The sequence below is a fragment of the Petaurus breviceps genome, unplaced genomic scaffold (assembly GCF_028583685.1).
Source record: "Petaurus breviceps papuanus isolate PSGF00001 unplaced genomic scaffold, PetGlider_PUasm1.0 76, whole genome shotgun sequence".
NCBI lineage: Eukaryota > Metazoa > Chordata > Mammalia > Diprotodontia > Petauridae > Petaurus > Petaurus breviceps.
The window spans coordinates 43,107,912-43,129,766 of NW_027186473.1; the positions used below are offsets into that span (position 1 = coordinate 43,107,912).

The window sequence follows — 21,855 nt, forward strand, 5'->3', positions numbered from 1 at the left end:
AAATAAACAAACTAACTACTAATGGCTTCTACTCAGTAATCCCAATGCCAAGCATATACACCAAAGAGGTGAGAGGTAAAAAAAAATTCAAATATATGCAAAGAACCTTGTGGAAAACTCATAGAATCTGTTTGGTGAGGTCTTCAGATTTCTCATCTGTAAAATGAGAGGGTGGTATCAATGACCTCTGAGGTTCTTTCTAGTTCTAAATCTCTGGTATTAAGATCCTATGTTTGGGTTTAAAAATTAAACTTTTTTGTGATTTGGTCAGGATGGGGAATTCCCCTTGTGGAAACTATCTCTACTAACATGGATTGCAACTCATGTGTGAAATCCTAGAAACTGGCTTGAGACAGTGTGTGTCAGGACCATGAATGAAACCCAGATTGTCCTGATTCCAGGACCAGCACTCTACTCACTTATCCTGCATTGCCTCCATTTAAAAAATCATATTTATATAGTTTTTTAATCATTTGTCAAGTTTATGATAGCCTTGATTTGACAGGCAAGTATTTTTATCCCCATCTTACAGAGGGACAAACTAAGTCCCAGACAATTCAAATAACTTGCTAGTAAGAAAGGAAGAAAATGAGCTTTTATTAAAAACTTATAATGTGCCAGGGCAGCTGGTGATGCAGTAGATTGAATACTGGGCCTGGAGTCAGAGAGATTCATCTTGCTGAATTCAAATCCTGCCTCACATGCCTATTAGCTGTGTGACCCTGAGCAAGTCATGTAACCCTGTTTGCCTTAGTTTCCTCATCTGTAAAATGAGCTGGAGAAGAAAATGGCAAACTACTCCAGTATCTCTGCCAAGAAAATTTCAAATGGGGTCAAGAAGAGTCAGACACAACTGAAAAATGGTAGCACAACAACTATACAAATATTTTCACATTTGATTCTCACAAAAGAAAAAAAAGAGAACCCTAGGAGGTAGGTGCTATTATTATCCCCATTTTACAGTTGAGGAAACTGAGTCAGGCAGAAGTTAAGTGACTTGCCTAGGGCCACACAGCTAGTAGGTGTTAGAGTCCAGATTTGAATTCAGGTCTTCCCAACCCCAGGCCTAGACACCTTTTATTCAGCTAGTAAGACCTAGACATTAAAATCAAAGTCCAGAGTTCTTTCCATTTCATCCTTCTGGTCTCTGCACTTAGAGAGCATTAGGGAACAGGTTATATATACCTCAACCATGTGGATGAGTCATGATAATGAAGTGGTCTGAGATAGGAGTTAATTAGAAAGTACTTCCTAGTGAAGAAGACCTAGCTGGCCAGACAGGAAAGGAAAGAAGCACACCTCCCACCCTGACCAGAAGGCAGGCAGGCAGGGAGGAAGGGTCTGTACAAAGATGTAGAGAGGGTGGGCAGCAAGCTGTGCACAGCAGCCCACGGGCAGTTGAGTCTATGCTCTATGGAAGCAGGTTAGCTTAGAGTCACAGATCAATAAACAAATCACAGCTTCCATGCTGTAACCAGGGTGGGGGCAATCAAGGCTTTCCCCAGGGTCGAGAGCACTGACATTATTCACAGTTTTTCAGCAGAGCAAAGGCAACTGAGCTCAGCTCATAATGAATAAGAATAATGAGATGAAACTCACAGGATCAGAGAAGGGGTGTTGGAAAGAACCTTGTGGTCACATGCTCCCACCCCCCTCATTTTACAGATGAGGAGACTGAAACCCAGAGAAGTATGACTTGGTCAAAGTATTGAGGGACAGAAATGGGATTTGAACCCAGGGTCCCTGACTCCCCAAATCAATGCTCTTTCTAGAAAGTCTCTCTTCTCAGCTGAGCTGCCAGATGGAACAATGCTTCTTTCCACTCATGGCTTCCCTTCATGTGAATCCTCCCAGGGTGGGTTCTGCTGTGCTCTCTTGCCCCCACCATGTCTCAGCTTGCCCCACTGAATTTCCCGGCATTGACTTTAGGACTTGTTACATGTGATTTGTATTGCTTGACTTGTGGATAAAAATTGGTAGTTATGGCGGTGGGGTGTAACAGGAGCCAAGGACTATTTGCAATCCCCACTCAGTTTTAAGGTGAGAAATATCTCCATAAGCTGGGAAGGGGAGAAGAGAGTATGTGCCAGAAACACGCTAAGCACTTTGCAAATATCTTGCATGATCCTCAAACAATCCTGGATGGTGGGTGCTATTATTATCCCCATGTGATAATTGAGGAAACTGAGGTTGACAAAGGTTAAGTGACTTGCTGAAGGTCACACAGCTAGTAAGGGAGGGTGATTCTTAGGCAAAACAGGAAAAGAGCCAAGTCTATATTAAGGGTGCCATCCTCACCTTCTGGCATTCTGTCTCCCTTCCACCACCCCCAGCATCCACACATATCCCCACCAAAGGAGCTCCTCTGTAAGGTTTAAGGAATGATTATGGTTGGTACATGGGGTCCCAGGAGGGGGGAACTGGAGAAGGAACAAGGAAATGAATCCTACTATTGGCTCCAGAAATGGCCCTACACATTAGAGACATTACTAGGAATTTTTTTTTTTTTTGTACCTGAGGGCTAGCATTACAAACTGTATTGGGGAGGAGACTTCAGCCTGCCATCTGTTTAACTTCTCATTTACCAAATTCTTGTAATTAGGTTCTGAGCTGTTTGGTACTAGCTACAAAACTGCAATCAATGCCTGCTAAATTCAGCACCCTGAAGCAAAGCCCTAGTTAGGACTGTAGTTGGCATAGTCCTGAAATGTATATGTCCCTCCATATTCTGGGCCAGGCCTAGCCCTGGCCAGTGCAATGATTCAGGCGCAGGGTTTAAATGCAATGAGGTACACCTGCACAAGGCAGTGTTGCTCTACCCCTTCCCCCCTAGATTGTAAGCTCCTTAAAGGTTTACTTCACTTTTTGCCTTTGAGTCCCCAAGGTAAATTATAGTACCTGGAATGGAGTAGGAACTTAATAATGCTTATTAATTGATTGATTAATCATTGTATTTCAAAAGTGGATTGAATTCATCCACTTAATGTAATCACATCATTTTCTTTTAAATAAAGTTTGACAAAATGGGCCTGATGTTAAACTAGGCTGATAATTGTTCTGATGATTAAAAATTAGCCAAGCCAAAGTTGGCCTTTATACCAAATACCTCCAAAGCACTCTTTGGTTTTCAAAAATGAACCAGCCCCTACTCTATTTTCCTTACTCTTCTCTCTCAGACCTCTAAATACTGTTTAGACGATGCTATCACTATCTGTTTGGCTCTTTCCTGGTGTTTCGTTCAAGACTGCAGTGAAGCAAGCTATATATAATCTAGGGGGCTAACCAGAGGACGACCTCATTCAATCATACCCAGAGGATCTGAGGACATGACTGTGCTCAAATCTCTGTCTTACCCTCCTCCAGAGGATTCTCCCACAATGTCAGCTTCTGCTCAGAATCTGCAAGTCTCCAGATTTCTTCCTAGAGACTAAGTGCATCTTGGTGACTTCCATCCCTAGAAGCACACCCCCTTTGCCCCCCCCCACACACACACAGAGTTCATGTGTCATTTTCCTATATTTATCCCAATGCTGCTTCTGCCACTTGATGGAGACATGTTTGCTGAAAACCCAAAGCTGTTCTGTTATTTGGCTCTGTGAACTGTCTGATTTTCAGAGGAGGGCCTCTGCTATCTCATTGCACATCTGGGCTCCAGCTACTGGTGAAATATGCCTTGGTCACTGGAATGGCCTGGCATCACTGGCTCATCAAATTTTAGAACTGGAAGTGGTCTCTGAGATCACCAGGCTCCACTGCTTTGTTTTTGGATCAGGAAATGGTGACCCAAAGAAACTGTCTGTTGTTCAAGGTTATGCAGGTAGTAAGCAGAAAAGCCAGGATTTGAAATAAGGTGTACCACTTACAAATCCTGAGCCCTCTCCAGGGCACCATTTAGGGTTAGTTATAGTTACAGGAAACGAGGCTGATTTTCTGACTATGAGGTGGGGAATGGTAAATACCTGGGGCTCCCTTGTCCTTGGCAAAAGTTTGGGGCCTCCATTTTTCCTCTCTATTTGCCATCTCCTAGGTGAAAAAAAGGTAAAGTCTCATTTCCAAAAGAAAAAAGAATATGAAGTATGGACGAAACATTAAGTATGAAAAAAGGGGGCAGAAGGAAGTTTAAAAAGAGACTCAGAACAATTTTGCTACTACTATGTTAAATTGTATATGTACCTTTAAAAAAAACAAGTTCACAGTTTCATATATAATCTTCTTTTCTGTTCTTTTTTATTGAAATAATCATGTTTGTTGATGTTTAGTAAATTAATAATAAAAAACAATATAGAGTTAGATGTGGTCAACTGACTTCAATGCAGAGCTATTACTAAGATTAGGTTATTAGGGTTTGGTCCCAGGATATTGAACTTTAGAGGGGACTGATAGCACTCCCATAAGAGCCTGACCCTGCTCTCCACTCCCAACCCCATTGTTCTCTTGCAACAGCCTTGTAGGAATGTCCCAAGGTCTCTCTACTCAGTGGAGCCAGCATCTTGGGATCTCCGTCTTCCTCCTACCTATCCCTATCCCAGGATCTCTCCCCACCCTAACTGGATTTATCTTTTAAAATTTGATTCAAGAGCACATTTCATGCTGCCTGCCCCAAGTATACTTTGTGAAGCCTGCTCCAGGACAACAATCTCTGTTTCAGCACTCTGTCAAAGCCTTCTCTTATCCAGTCTTATTTGTCCTTGCTCTCTGCTCCCTTCTCCCTTGGATTGAGTATTTCTGGCTTCCCATTTACTCTGCTATGTCTCCCATTGACAATAAAGCTTCATTAGCAAAGATCTGACCTGGACTGGATCCAGCTTAAAGCATTGGTTCCTGGAGAGTGGGAGGGTTGACTGGCCACACTGTAAGTGCAGCCCTGGTCCCCAGACTTGGTGTTTCTGACTGCTGCCCTGGATTTTCCTTCTCTGTCCCAATCCCACCCATGCACCGCTGGTAGTTCCCACTCTCCATCACATAATATAGAAGCTTGGTTAGAAACTCTCAAAAATGACAACAACACAGACAAATGACTTTTTGATGAAGAAAAGGGAGAGACAATGAAAAAGCAACCACCCCCATGAGAACTTCCAGGGCCAAATGCCCTCACTACTGCCACAAGTATTGACTTCCATTTTCTCTCCCACTATTGCCCAAATCTGATCCTTAAAGAGACTTTCTGGCTTTCTGGACAAAATCTCCTTCCTTTAATTCAACTGAGACAAGGTCAGGGTTTAAAAGCTTTACTATAGGAAGAAATAAATTTGATTAAAATGAAATACTTTTGAATTACAACAGCATAGTGATGAGCTCAGATTTTAAAGCGAAATTTCCAAAAAAGATTGAAGAAGAGGCATGTACCCAACTATAAATACAAAAGAGAGTAGTGTAGTGACCTATGAGAACAGGGCCAGAAAGACCAAAACCAAGAATAAGCTAAGGTTTTTTGAAAGTGGTACATAAATATACCAAGGGTCTATGATTTTGTTGGGTGTTGGAACTCCCTCTACCAGGCAAATAATAACCCATCTATGACTTGGTTGTTAAGTCATAGGTAGTTGACAAAGACTCAGAGGAGTTAAGCCACTTGGCACTTGGACATAATCAGGAAACTAGTATCAGGCAGGATTTGAACTCAAGTCCTCCTGATTCTGGGTACAGCACTCAATTAATTCTGCCTCTCTTAAAAGTTCTAGGGACAATTTCTATAATTGAAGTATATACATTTGGTTGGTTGTTTGTTTTTTGTCTCAACCTATGATTTCATTCTTTCTAGTTAAAGAATGAAGACTTAGTAGTCAAAAACCCCAAGAGAGTATAAATATATGCATTATAAAAGTACTCTCTCTGTGTATATATGGATACATATGGTGTATCAGCAATGCCATATTCACAATGCCTATGGAAATTACAGATATGTGTATATAATTGTGCTGATATAATTATATATATATATATATATATAAGTGCTGATATAATTATCCATCACAAAATACATCAGGCTTGCCATATGGGGGAATAAGCTAGAAAATTTATTAAAATACCAAAAGACTGAGTCCCAAAACCAGAAAGTGAAAGCCATCAGAGTAGTCATGAAATTGGCACAGGTAGATAAAGTAGAAAGTACCCACATTCTCAAGCCTTTAAAACAGAACAGGCTACCTCAGGCAAAGGTCCTCCTCTCCCCACTCACAGCAACCACCCAACGTCCAGGAAGCGTGCACCCAGCAGCTCCGGCCCCTGGCAGTCCTCAGCAGGAGTCCTTAGCAGAAATTCTGGCTGACTCAAAAAGGACTTCGAGCTGCAGCCGCTGCTGCCTCTGTTGCTGCTGCTGCTGCTGCCGCACCACGGCCACCACTGCTAGCCACCACAGGAACTCTAGCTTGGCTTCCACTTCCTCTTGCTCTGCCCCTTCCTGCTACGTCAGCAAGTCCAATGGGGCATGGAAGATCTTTAAATCCCATAACCTTACATATAGATATCATATATTATACATATTATATTATGTATTATATATATCCATATTCATATCTATGTCTCTCTACCCACACAGTTGAAAGGAGCCTTTCTCAGTAATTTTGTGCCATCAAAAGGCACACATCATACCTAAGAGTCTTCAAAAGTCAATCTCCTGAAGAGACCAAATGGATCCCCAGCTATACCTATAGTTGTCATGATGAAACTACTTACATAGTTCAAATACTAGATAATTGATCAGATTTCCTTGTTCAATGACTTAGCTTTGTAAAAAAAGGGAAAACAGAAATAAAAATCCCCCTTTAACCTAAGGGAACTGAAAAGAAAATGCAGCTGTAAATGTGCAAATCTGATAACAGAATTATTTATTTGGTCAGAGAAACAAAACTCTGATCAGAGAGAAGGAATCCTTTTTTTATGTCTCATTCATGGCAAGTAGACTTGAAAATGTGATTCCAATACAGAAAGCAGCCCATTTAGCATTATTGCTAAATTCCAGTTCTTGATCCTTCTGCCAAAAGAGATTTCTTCAACCTGAACTGAAAAAGACAAGAAATGGGCTGGAAGGTCACATTTTCCCATGCATTTCCTATAAAATAAATGATACTGATATTTTAAAAATTAAGCAAGTAAGCCTGACACAGTTATGATCTTCCTGTTCTACTGGGTTTCAGCTCGAATACCAGGTTTCCAGGCTCCTTGTTCTGCCTCTCACCCTCTCTTTTTATGTGAACAGAAGCCAACATCACTTGATTTATTTTTCATCTATTGTATTTCAATGGATGGATGAACAAAGTAAAGCCAGTACACCTGAAGATTCCTCTGCAGACAATGCTGGTGATGTGCTTTTAAAAGTTAGCATGTGAGTTAACATGCAGTGTAATCATAGACTAGACCCTCCCCCTTCCCACTCTCTTCCATGTAAAATCTAAACAGAGTACCTACGTATAGGCCCAGATGCTGTTGTTTTTTTCTGAGTCATATCTTCCACAGTTCTTCGGGGCTCAGAGATTTGGGAAAAGGTCCTGATTGAGCATGTACCTGGGAATATGGAACATGTAGTATGTTGTCTCCCTTGGCATGGGAATCAATTATGGTTTTGTTTTTACTCTTTGTTTTATTCAATTTTTTTTCAATTAGCAAGCATTCATTTTCTCTCCCTCCCACCTTCCACACAAACACTGAAAATAAAAGTGAAACAAAATCCTCATTAGATTGTGAGCCGGGACTATCTTTTTATATCCCCATTGCTTAGCATAGTGCCTGGTATACAATAGACACTTAATATATGTTTGTTAACTAAAACTCTTTTTTTTTTTTTAAAGCAATCGGGGTTAAGTAACTTGCTCAAGGTTACACGGCCAGTTATTATTTCTGGGTGTGGTGCTGAGTATCTGAGCCCGGATTTGATCCAGGTCATCCTGACACTGGAGCCGATGCTCTTACTCGCTGAGCCACCTGGCCGCCCCTAAGCAATTGAGGTTAAGTAACTTGCTCAAGGTTACACGGCCAGGTGTTTCTGGGTGGGTGCTAAGTGTCTGAGCTTGGGATTTGATCTCCAGGTCTTCTCAACACTGGAGCCCGTGCTCTTACTAGCTGTGCTACCTGGCCGCCCCAACTAAAACTCTTATAACAAATAACCATACAAAATAAATTCTCACACTGGTTATGCCCCCAAATATGTTCCCTTCTGTATATTTGGTGCATTTCCTCTTTGTCAGGAAAGGGGTAATATTCTTCATCATTGGTCCTTTGGAACCATGGAACTATTGCATTGATCAGAATTCTTAAGTGATTCAAAAATTTATTTTTATAATATTATTATTGTACAAATTGTTCTACTAGTTATGTTTATTTCATTTTGCCTAGATTTATGCAAGGTTTCATAGAGTTCTGTAAACCATTCCCAACAACACTTTGTAAAGCACAATGATATTCCATTATATTCATAAATCATAATTTATTCAGCCATTCACTCAATTAATGGGCACTACCTTAGGTTTGTCTGCCACAAAAAAGAGCAACTATAAATGTTTTTGTGTGTATAATAACTTTTACTCTTTCTTTGATCTCTTTGGGGTATAAACCTAATAGTGATTTTCTGGGTCAAAGTCTATGCATGGTTTAGTAACATTTGGGGCATAGTTCCAAATTGCTTTCCAGAATGAGTGTACCAATTCACAGTACCATCAAAAGTGTATCAATGTGCCTATTTTCCCACAGTCCCTCCAACATTTGCCACTTTCTTGTTTTGTCATATTTGTCTGTCTGAGAGATGTGAGTGGAACCTCAGAGTCAACATGGGAGTTTTTAAAGAGAATAGAAAAACAAGTAGAAAACTAGAAGAAGAAGACTATGGCTTCTCATCGTATTGAAAGAACTAAAAAGACTTGCATGGGCTGATGCAAAGTGAAATGTACTGTACACAAAGTAACAACAATATTGATCAGCTGTGAATGACTTCGCTATTCTCAGCTATACAATGATCCAAAACAACTCTGAAGGATTTATGATGAAAAACACTCTCTATCCCCAGAGAAAGAACTGATGGTGTCTGAATATGGATTGAAGCATACTTTTTTAAACTTTATTTTCTTGAATTTTTTTTCACAACATGACTGTTATGGATATGTTTTGCATGACTACACATATATAACCTATATCTAATTGTTTGCCTTCTCAATGAGGGGTGGGGAGGGAAGAAGGGAGAAATTATGGAACTCAAAGTTTTCGAAAGGAATGTTAAAAAATTATTTTTATATATAACTGGGGAAAAATAAAATACTAAATAAAAGCTAAAAAACAAAATAAAATAAACTCTAGTGGTTCCTTGGTGCCTCTAGAATAAACCATAAGCTCTGTTTGACTTTCAAACCCCTTCACAAACTGGCTCTGGTCTCCCTTTCCAGGCTCATTTTATATCAACTCCCTTCCCACACCATAGATTCCAGACATACTGGCTGTCTTGCTGTCCCTTACAAACAACACTTTATCTTCCATCTTGCCTTTGTACTGGCTTTCTCCTATTCCTAAAATATATTCCCTCTTCCATGTATTTATATATACATACACACGTGCAAAATCTATATACATGTATGTATGTATGTGTATATGAGCATAAGTGTGTATACATAATTTTTTTTACAAATACAGGGTAGTTTTAGGAGGGAAGTAATTAGTAACTGGGCAGGGAAAGGGGATTAGGAAAAGCTTCACATTGAGGGGTAGAGTTTGAGCTCAGTCTTAAAGCAGTATGCATGTATATACACACATGTATAACACATGCATGATATACATATAAGATATACATATTGTTGTGTTGTGTTCATCCTTTGTTCTCGAAGAGGAGCATGATATCAGGACATGGTGACATGACTTGCAGTTGACTTGGATTTGAGTGAGGGAGGGCTATGTGAGGTCACCAGCCTCACTTTCTCCTCCAGAGCTATCTGGGTCCAGTGGCCTGATGTTCATCAGGACAATTGGAGATGGCCCTGGATGAAGTGAGGTTTGAGGTGAAGATATACATATATGGACACATGGAGTATATACACACGTATAAAAATGTGCACACACATATAAGCATACGTGGTATATACACACAAATAGGCATAGCATAATAAACATATGTAGCATACACACAAACATATGTGTATACACATACATAAACACATTTCGTATGTACATGTATATAAACATACATATAAACTTATAGGTATGTATGTATATGTGTCTATGTATGAGCACACATTATAACTTCCTCCACCTGTAAACCTAACCCCATCTTCCTGCCCATTTGATAACTTCTTCCTTCCCCAAATTGCCTTGTATTTTTAAAGATATTTATTCTGTATATACACCTAGCTTGAAGATAGGGGCTGTTCTACCATATCCCTTCATAATCTGTACCCCAACACCTACCACATCCATTCATTTGTCTTTGATGCCCCCATGCCTGGCACATAGCAGACATCCACAGGATTATTGATTAATTAAAGAAGCAGTCTTTGGAATGCAGCCCTTCTGCCATGGACTTGCTTTGGCCCAGCACTGGTCTGGATTATCCCTGTAACTCTTTAACTTTGTACCTTGACAATTTTCTTGAGACTCAGTGCTAAGGCCAGAGGCCTCATGGCAGTTACAGGGAGGGAAGATCAGGTAGCACCAGGTTACTACTTCCACTCCCTCATTAATGATTTAACAAGTAGAGTCACATGGACACTGAGTATGGGTGGGGGGGAGGTGACTATCTCCCTTTCTCCCATTTCCTCCATCCCCTGGCTTGAACGCTGAAGCAAGATGGACAGCGCTTGGAAAGTGGAGGAGAGCACCTTCACCAACATTTCCCTGACAGATGATACAGGTAGGGAATACAGGATGGGGCAGGGGAGGGGTCAAAGCCGTGTAAATTCCAAACATCACACACTCCTAAGAGCAGGTAATTTCTCTCTTTCTTGCTTGCTGAATGATTCTGAAAGCACTTGGCCAGTCTTATATTGTATGTTATGTGTGCAGACCTGGGCTTGACTCTTGGGAGAAGGGGGAGGGGAATGAATGCTTAGAGGAGAACAGTGAAGGATATTATGAATGCTAAGTGGCAACACCACACCACTGAAAACTCTAATACCCTTTTTGATTTCTTGGGAAAGTGAAAGGAAAACATATATCATCTTGTATAGCCTTGTTTTTATTTTATTGGTTAGAGAAGTAGATTAGAATAAGACATTGTTACTCCCATTTACATGAAAGCAAAAGTCCACATAGGATCACAGTTCTTTTAGAACTTTTGGAAGCTTAGAGACCCTCCAGTTCAGCCCACTAATTTTAGATTGGGAAACCGAAGCCCAAGAAATTTAAGTGACTAACCCAGAGCCATGAGTCAGATACAATAAAGCAGTAAAGGTGGGATTTGAATCCAGGTCCTCTGAGTCTAGAGTAAATGTTCTTTCCATGATACCATGCTGCAACCCAAGAAAGCAGGGAGAGGAATGGGAAGAGGAATACATGGTTCATTAATTTGTTGGGTTTCTTAATGATTTCTAAAAGAATATACTAGAAGAAAAAAAGTCTTTTAACCTCTAACTTTATAAAATGAACAATACCATGAAGAAATGGAAAATGTTCGTTTTTGTATGGCAAAGTAAGTTGTTCACATTCTATGGTCACCATTGACTTGAAGAAGGATTGTGGGTAATTCTCTGAGTCTTCATTACCTCCTATACTAAAATGGCAATAAGAGGGCAGTGTTGCCCAGTAGACAGAATTCTAGGCTTGGAGTCAGGAAGATCTGGGCTCCAAGAACTGCTTCTGACATCAGCTGTGTGACCTTTGGCAATCTGTTAACCTAAGTATCCTCTTCTATAGGATGAGAATACTAGCACCTATCTGCCAGTGAGGATAAGAGATATTTATAAAATACTTTAACTAAAACCCCATCTTCTACTAGAAGCTTTCCGCATCCCCTCTTAACTCCACTGCCTTCCCTCAGTTAATTATTTCCTCTTTATCCCGTATATAGCTTGCTTTGTCTGTATTCATTTACATATTGTCTCCCCCATCAGATTAGAAGCTCCTCTAAGGCAAGGAGAGTCTTTTGCTTCTTTTTGTAATCACCAGCTCTTAGCACAATGTCTGGAACATAGTAGATATTTAATAAAAGTTTATTGGTTAACTGACTGTAAACCTTATTACTAAGTCACAGATAACTCACATTTATATTAATGAACGGCGTTCCTAAGGCTGAAAAAAACCCAGAACCTTCAAATGTTTAACTAAAATAAGCATCATGGTACCTGGAGTACCTGTGGGAAGAGGGGATGGGGGGGGGGGGGGAGGGGAAAGGGGTCGTTGGGAAGACCAAATGGTATCATATACATAAGAGACCCTGCAAAATTTAAATATATACATGTCAGCTATTATCATTATGTTCCCATACAGTACTACTGAAACAACCTAAGACATTGTTTACAGCCTCATTATAGGATCATACAGTGTTAGAGTCCAACCCACTCATTTTATACTGGAGGAACATGGGGCTCAGAGAAGGACATAACTCACAAAGGGCAGAACCAGGATTTGACCCTGAGGCCTCTGACTCCAAAACCAATGCTTTCCCCATTAACTTTCCACTTACTGGCAGGCTAGGTGGCGCAGTGATTAGAGCTGGCCTGGAGTCAGGAGGACTTCCCCCCTCCAAAAAGCCAAAAAAAAAAAAAATTTAAAAAAAGAAAGGCAGGGCAATTGGGGTCAAGTGATTTGCCCAAGGTCACATGGCTAGTTTTGTGTTAAGTGTCTGAGGCTGGATTTGAACTCAGGTCCTCCTGAGTTCAAATCCAGCCTCAGACACTTAACACAAAACTAGCCATGTGACCTTGGGCAAATCACTTGACCCCAATTGCCCTGCCTTCCCCCCTCCAAAAAAAAAAAGACAAAAAAAAATACTTTTCCACTTACATCAATTTTGAAAACCTTAGAATATGCTCAAGAAAATGCACTTTAAGCATGCTTCCAATTAGTTTGGGATCTCATTGAGGTGTCTAGGGAGCAAAACTTTGCTAAATTGAGTAAGGGGAAAGGGAAAAAGTGGAAATGGTTCTAAAAATGTGTATAGAAGGAAGATGAATAATAGTAGTTAGCATTAATATAGAACTTTAATATTTTCAAAGTGCTTTATAGATGTTGTCTCATTTTTCCCCCTTACAACAAGCCTATGAAGCAGGGTTATTCTATTGCTATATGCTATTATTATTCTCATTTCATGATTGAGGAAACTGAGGGACCAAAAAAGTGAAATGATTTGTCCAGGGTTGCACAGCTAGTGTGTGAGGCAAAATCTAAACTCAGGTCTTCCTGACTCCAAGTCCCATACTCTTTGTACTTTACCACCTAGCTGCCTCTGTGTTATTATTCAACCTCTGGGATAAAATGCACTGTGTAAGAAAAGATTATTAATGGGAACACCTGGAACTGGTTAAATGGACTATTCCAAAGAATAGTCAATAATGGCTAGATGCCCATTTGGGAAGAGGTCTCCAAGCAGAATGCTCCAGGGATCTGTCCTGGGCTTTGTACTGTTAAACCTAATCACTAAGGACACAGATAAAGACAGATGAAGCTTACTTTTCAGATCTGCAGATGACACAAAGATGGGCAGGATAGTTAATGAACTAGGTCATCAGAATTCAAAAAAAATCTCGACAGGCTAGAACACTGGGCTAAGTCAACTAAGAATAAATCTAAAATCTTACACCACAGCCAGTATGGTATGGGGAGGCATGACTTAACCACAGTCCATCTGAAAAATATCTAGGGATTGTAGTGGACAGTAAGTTCAGTGTGAATCAATAGTATGAGGTAGCAGACCAGAAAGCTAATTTAACTTCCAGTTGCACTGAGAAAAAGAACTTCCAGGAACAAGGAGGTGAGAATTGTGCTATCCTCTGCCCTGGGAAGACTCCATCTGGGGTATCAGGTTCAATTCTGGCCACCACATTTTAGGAAGGAGGACATCGATAAGCTGGAGGTCACCCAGAGAAAGACATCTAGGATTCTGACAGGTCTCACCATGGTGCCTCACAAGGATCAGTGAAGGAAAGGAACCTGTTCAGCCTAGGGAATTGAAGCTTGGCGGATGAGGGAAGATGTGACAGCTGTCTTCCAATGAACAGCTGTCATATGAAAGAGAGTTTTGACTTGTTCTACTTGGCTTCCAAGGGCAAAACAAGGAGCAATGGGTAGAAGTTGGAGAGGGGAAGATTTAGGTTTGATGTTAGGAAAAATTTCATGCCAATGAGAGCCATCTACAAGGGGAATGGGCTGCCTGGGAATGGGCTCCTTCTCTCCTTGGGGACCTTCAGGTCAAGACCAGATGTCCATAAAAATGCTATCTACTTCCAGAGAGAGAACTGATGAACTCTGAGTGCAAAATGAAGTACAAGTTTTTTTCACTTTCTTCATTTTTCTTGCTAATTTTTTTGTAAAATGGCTAAAATGGAAATAGGTTTTGCATGATTTCACATGCCTTCTCAAGATGTGGGGGAAGGACTTGAAGGAGGAAGATAATTTGGAACTCAAAAAAATTTTTTAAATGTTAAAAAAAAGACTAGATGACCACCAGTAAGAGATGCTCTCTGGGAAGCTCTTTTTAAAGGTAGCCATTGAACAAAAGGGACATGGGGGTCGGGTCCTTTTCAATTATTTTTACTACAATCATGCATAGTCCAGCAAAACAAATTCCTATATCGACCATATTTGAAAATCTCTGTCTGTCTCTGTCTGTCTGTCTCTCTCTCTGTCTCTCTCTCTCTCTTGTAAGTTCACAGCATCTCTGTCAGTAGGTGGGCACCATGTTTCATCTTCAGTCTTTTGGGCATAAGGTTTATCATTACATCGAGCAGGGCTCTGAAGTCTTTAAAGTAGTTTTTCTCATATAATTCTATCATTGTTCTCTTGGTTCTTCTTGGCCTCCATTCATGGAGGTATTCCCAGTCTATGCTGAGGTCCTTCTTACACTGATATTCTTGAATTTGGTGATCTTTAACCCAGTAATGTGCTGGAGCCCAATAGTTAAATTTTCATTATAAGCATTTATACTTCAGAGATCACCAAATGCTATAAATCGGGACTATATTGTTTTGTTGATGATCTCTTCTAGACTAAAGAAAGTGATGGAGAAATTATGTGGATTAAATATGAGTGTGTCCTGTGCACTTTTTTTCCCCAAATACAGGTTGTTAAACATTTGCTGGCATGCCTCTATACACACCCTAACTTAGATTTCTTTCATTGTTAGGAGAGAGGGATGGTTTTATGTGTGTGTATGTGTGGGGGAATCTGTTGTATCAAAATTTCATGGAGCCTCCTTCTCAGGCAGAGAGGTTACTGATTTCAAATAACAGAGAAAAAAGTCATGAATATTTTACATCGATTAGTCTTTCCTAATGTCAGCATTTCTCCAATTTCTCTCTAGATGCTCAGATTGAAACAGATTTTTTCTAAAGTGCACCAGACAATTAGCGCCAATGACCCAGGGATGAGGCTCCCATTCTGCAGTCCTACAAGCATGATGGGGAGGGGAAAGGAGTCAAAGGGAGCCAATGTCAACCTTTATGTGGGAGAAAAAAAAAAAACATAGGCTACCGGAGCTACAGAAGCAAGAGGATACTGCTGGCTTTACAGGCTCCCACCAGGGTGGGCTCAACTACAGCAGATAACAGAAGAGGCGGAATCCAGGGGACATCTGCACTTAGGAGGCAGTTTGGAGCCTGGGAGTAGCAGGTTTTGATAGGATGGTTGAAGAGGATGCAATTAAATCCAAGTTTCCTACTCCATCTTAGGAAAGGCTATTTCTAAATGTCATAAAAGTCAGTTTGGGCTGGCAAATTAGTAACTCCAGACCAAACATCCTTCCTACTCTCTACTAGACACTTTCCTTTCCCTTTATTTTTCTTCATCCCTCCTCCCTTCCCATCATCCTCAAATGTCTTCTGTCTTCTGTTCATTACTTGTGAGATTTGGAATTTCAAGATCATTTGGTTTAATCCCTTCACTTTACAGAAAAGAAAACTGAGGCTCATAGAGTTCAAGTAACTTACTTGATCTTAGGTAATAAGTCATAAAGTCAAGATTCAAACCCAATTTTTCTGAGTCTAAATCCAATTATCTTTCCCCACAAGAACTTGTCTCTACTTTTAATAGAAAGAAATTAGAAGAGTAACTATAATAATTGACATTTACATATTACTTTGAGATTTGTAAAGTGCTTTCCATACATTACCTCATGTAAGTCTCAGGACACCTCTGGGAGGTGATTGCTATAGATGTTTTTTCTCTGTGTGCACAAGGATGGTTATCTTTGCAAGGTCTATATGAGGGGAGTGAGACTGAGTGTGGTTATGACTTGCCCAGGGCTACTGAGGCAGGATTCAAACACAGACCTCCCCTACTCTGGTTCCAGCCCTTTGTCTTCAGAAGTACTTTTCTGTGCTTCCTCATCCCCTTCCCCCTGAAAACTTTTTCTTTTATTTATTCTAGATAAAGTATCAAATACCATGGAGGCTCGCCTGAGGAGTCTAAAAACCAAACAACTTCAGAAAGGGCAAAGAGTCGGATTGTCTAGGATCTACATCTGGTGGCGTAGGCAGTGAGGTGATATGCCCAAGGGTCAAAGACATAGGGCAGTAGACCCACGTAACTCCCATACTACAGTAAAAACCTGTGAGAGGTATAGGGGACCACAGAAACATCTAATTCGGCCCTAGAAATTACAGATTAAAAAAATGGGATTCAAAGTCAATCAATCAACAAGCATTTACTAAGCACCTACTACATGTAAGGCGCTGGGCCAAGTTGTGGAGATACAAAGAAAGATAAAAGACAGTCCTTGTCTTCAAGGAGTTTGCAGTCTAATGGGGGAAACAACCACGTACAAATAAAATGCATGCAGGAAAAAGTGAAAAGAAGATTAAGGATTTTCAATGGCTTGCCTAATACCACACCTAGTTAGTAGCACACTGTGTCACCTTCCAGAGTGGAAGAAGGGATGGGGGCCAGACCTGTAATTACATTGGTATAGAGAACTCCCGGAAGAAATTCCCTCAGCCAATGCAAGATAGCACCTCTTCTGCAACTTGTAATCTTAGAGAGTTGCCTAGAGTGTGAGAAGTTTAGTGACTTATCTGGGGCCCCATAGGACTTAAACCAAGGTCTTCCTGATGTAGGGGTTAGCCTTCTGTCAACCACGCCACGTAATTTCTTATTAGGAGATTGTTGTTCAGTCATTTCAGTCATGTCCAACCCTTCAAGTTCCCATTTGAAATTTTCTTAGCAAAGCCATTTCCTTCTCCAGCTCATTTTACAGATGAGGAAACTGAGGCAAACAGGGTTAAGTGACTTGCCCAGGGTCACATAGTTAGTAAATGCCTGAGGTTGGATTTGAACTCAGATCTTTCTGACTCTAGGACTGGCTCCCTATCCACTGTACCACCTATCTGCCCTTCATTAGGAGATACATTTTAAAATAGATAAGTAATCAAATTTTTTCCAAAAATAAAGCCACTATAGTAGGACTTAAACTCAGGTCTTTCAGAGCCTAAGAGCAGCCCTCTATCCACTAAACCACACTGCCTCTCTGCTAAACAAAAAATATTACTAATAAAAACCCAATTTGTTAGAATTTATGTTTTCCTTCCTAGAAGAAGTAGTTTATCGGAGTTGACTGTCAAGAAAAGTCTACAGTGAATTAGCACTGCTCTTTTGCTTACTTAGATGGAGCTAGTAGAATGTAAGTTCCTTGAGGGCAGGAGTTGTTTCATTATTTATATCACAGCACCTGATATAGTGCTTGGCACATAGTAGGTGCTTAATAATTACTCCGTCGATGTATAGATGAGGAAATTGAAGCCTAAAAAGGTTAAGTAATGTGCCAGTGTCACCCAGGTAGTAACAGGCAGAGCTGGGGTTTGAACCCAAAGCTTCTGACTCCAAATCTTCTAATTATTTAACCACACTGTGATTGCATTTGCACAGACACTCTCTCTATCTAATGGATAGCAAGCTCTCCATGCCTTTCCTGGACAATTCTTTCCATGTCATAAGATTATAGATTAAGAGATAAAAGGGACATTCGGGGTCAGTTAGTTCAATGTTATCATTTTATAAAGGAGAAAAATTAATCCTAGAGAAGGGAAGTGACTTGTCCAGGGTCATAGAGATGTTAAGTGGTAGAGTCAGCATCGGTAAATCTTTCACAATTGATCCACTCAAAACATGAGGCCTTACTCTGATTCTTTTAATACCTCAAGCATTCCACTGTATCCCTCCATCTCTTGTCCCTCATTCCAATCATACATGCCCTTGATACTGACATATACCATAATTGTCCACCCCTCACTTTTATTAGAGTTTAAGAAATAGAACCCAGATACAATGTAGGAGCAACATGCTCCGTCTCTTGAAGTGACTTGTAGTGATCAGACCTGAAGACACATTTTCAGATGTCTCCCAAGACCTGTCCTGCATAGATTTATCTTCCTATAAGCAATTGTTGCTGAACTCATCCACTTTCTATGGTTCAGTTATCTCTATATAGATGACTCCCAAAACTCTATGACTAATACAATGTTTGCCTTGATTTATAGTCTTACATCCCCAATCAATCAACAAGTATTTATTAAGCACCACTGTGTGTCAGACACTGGGCTAGGCACTAGGGTTATAGGTACAAAGAATGATGCAATCTCTATTCAAAAGGAGATAATATTCAAATGGGGGAGACAAGTACACATAAAAATATGTACAGCATAAATATGACATTAACAACAACATAGAAGGAGTACTTAAGTAAAAGGTAGTTTGAGAGGGAAAAGGTCCCAGCATTTGGGGAGATTGAGAATGATGCCTGAGGAGTATCTTAAAGGAAGATGGGGACTCTATCAGTGGAGGAGAGATTAGTATGCATCCCAGACAGAGGGGATAGACAATGCAGAGGCTAGGAGACAGAAGATAGAGTGCTGTATGTAAGGAACCAAAAAGAGACCAGTGTGGTTGGATAAGAGAGTATGGAGGCAGAGTAATGACCAAAAAGAAAAAAAAAAGAAAGGTTGGAAGCAGTCAGTGCAGAAGTTTAAAAACTAGAGGGCTTTATATTTTATCCTAGCTACATAGAGTTGAATGTATATGGGAATCACATGGTCTGATCTGTACTTAAAAGTGTGCTTTGGGGGCGGCCAGGTAGCACAGCAAGTAAGAGCACTGGCTCCAGTGTCAGAATGACCTGGGGGATTGAATCCGGGCTCAGACACTTAGCATCCACCCAGAAACACCTGGCTGTGTAACCTTGAGCAAGTTAACCTCAATTGCTTAAAAAAAATTACTTTGATAGCATGTTTAGGATTAACTGAAATGGAGAAATATTTGAGGTAGGGATGCTAACTAGAAAGCTATTGCAATAATCTAGGAAAGAGGGAATGAGGTTTGAATTAAGGTGGTACCCATGTGAGCAGAGAGAAAGGGCTGGATGCAAGAGATATTGTGACATTGGCCACTGCCTGGACACATCAGGTCAGAGAGATTCAGAAGATATTGAGGTTATGAACCTGAGAGTCTAGAAAGATGGTGGTGCCTTCAATAGAGGCAGGGAAATGTTGAAGAGTGGGAGTCTGGGGAGGAAATATAATGAGTTGTTTTGGACATAGGGCTCCTCTCTGTGAATCTTATGCTTAGAGATGATAATTAAAGGCATGGGAGCTGATGAAGTTACCAAGAGAAGATAGAGAAGAGAAAGGCCTATGATGGGACCTTGGGGAACAACTACAGACATGAACTGAATATACTCTCCCTTCATCTCTGTATCATCCAAGTGCCCACTGCACCTTCTCACATGGATGTTCCACTGGCATCTCAAACTCAACTAATATGTCCCCCAAATCAGGTATCCAAGCTGGAAATCTTTCTCCATCACTCCCTTAATTCAATCAATTTGCCAACTCCTATCAGTTCTATCTCCAAGATACCTTCTTCATCCATCTCTTCCTCTCTATTTACACTGCCCCCCCCCAGCTGAGGTCCTTAGCTAGATTATGGTTTAACACTCCCCAAAGGGCTCCTTTTCATTAGCCTCTCCCCTCTCTAATCCACCCTTTACACAACTGCCAATATAATCTTCCTAGGTTTAGAGTGAAAAAACTCATAAAGGTTTACTGCCGAGAGGAAGAGATGGATGAAGGTGAGGAATGATTTGTGGACGTGTTATACCTGCCCCCAGTAGGTAGTAAATTCCTTGAGAGCAGGTACTGTGTCACTTTTCATTTTCATACCCCTTGCAGCTAAACACAGTGCCTTGTACATAGTAGGTACTCAATTTGTGTTTGTTCAGTTGAATTAGATGCTGTAAACTGCCCATGACCTGTGCTTGACATTGCCAGAAAATGGAAGATCCTCCCTTTCTAGACTTGGTCCTTTGAACTTTTAAAGACACAATTAATTCTCAGTTACTAAGATCCTGATTATTCTCTGTAGATTTCCCGGGCCCTTTCTCTATCTCTTTTCAGATGTATGCTTACCTTCTTTATCTAGAGTTAGTGGTCGAAAGAAAGGAGGGCTCTTGTTAACTCTGGGAAAAGGTTTGTTTGGAGAGGATTGAAGGCATTATCTAACATGAAGCTTTGGGATTATCATCCAAGCATTCCTGTTCTTCCTAGCTTGGACAAAGGAGTAATAACATCACTCTTTTTATTTAACAATTCCCAGTTTATCAGCACTCTGTGTTCTAAGGCAGGCTGTAGTGTGTGGTATGTAGGCTTTGAAACAACAATCGTCCTGGATTCAAGCCCCACCTCTGACACCTACCAGCTTTGTGACCCTGGATGAGTCACATAACTTCTCCATATCCTAAGACTCTAAGTTATAGAGAAGATGTTAACCTGGATTGGTAGAGGAAATTTTCTCTCCTGGGAGTTCCTTATACCAGTGAAATCACCAGTTCAGTCCCTTATCCTTACAGTCCAATAGTTTGTTTTGCAAGATGGCACTTCAGAACTTGAAACATTTTCCCATAAAAATGATGTTATAATTGATGCTTCGGTTCCCTGGCTAGCCCACCAAAGGATAGTTGAGGTAAACCTCAGTTTCCTCCTCTCTAAAATGGGAATAGCCTATTTTCACCTAGCATTTTACAAATGTTCCTCATTAAAAAAATATTGGGGGGAGGAGTTAATGCCAATATTATTATCTTCCTTTAATACCTAAAGAACTGAAGCTTAGGGCATAGAAAGGTCCTCTCAAGGTCAGTGTTTTCAGGCAGATTAAAGAAAAAAGAGACTTAAGAACTGGCACTTCTGTCATTGGGGAGTAGGGCTGTGAAAGGTGAGCAAAAGCTTGATTTCTTATCAAAAGGAAATGTAGAACCCTTTCTTCTTCATTCTAGTCCTCCTCCCTAACCTACTGACAGCCTTGGCTCACTGCTCTCCTTCCCTATCTCTATCCCTTCTCATGGATGAATATCTTGACCCCTATATCTCTGGAGAAGAAAGTGAGGCTGGTGACTTTGCACAGCCCTCCTTCACTCAAATCAAAGTCAACTGCAAATCATGTCATCATTCCCCTCATGCCATGGTCCTCTTTAAAAATGAAGGACAAACACAACCTGTGAGTAGACCAAGTTGCCTGAATGGGGACCCAACTAGATGGAGAACTCAGCTCATCTTCTCTCTCTCCCTCTCCCTCTCACTCTCCTTCTCTTCTCCAAAGGAAGGTAAATTTTGATGGCCAGAAGCTTCCCATTTAACTTAGGGTTTACTGGATAGATTTCTTCATTTCTTCCTTCCTCTCTCCTTCCTTCCTTCCTTCCTTCCTTCCTTCCTTCCTTCCTTCCTTCCTTCCTTCCTTCCTTCCTTC

At 40.6% G+C, this 21,855-nt stretch overlaps 1 protein-coding gene across 1 annotated transcript in view; it reads left to right on the forward strand.

The window, feature by feature from the left end:
* Positions 1 to 2,394: 2,394 nt before the first annotated feature.
* The window catches only part of SCOC (short coiled-coil protein), a 58,820-nt gene continuing 39,359 nt past the window's right edge, over positions 2,395 to 21,855 (forward strand). Inside the window, exon 1 of the mRNA XM_069105409.1 lies at positions 2,395 to 2,404. The gene's annotated coding sequence lies outside the window, so the exon portion shown is untranslated. The remainder of the gene's footprint in view (positions 2,405 to 21,855) is intronic.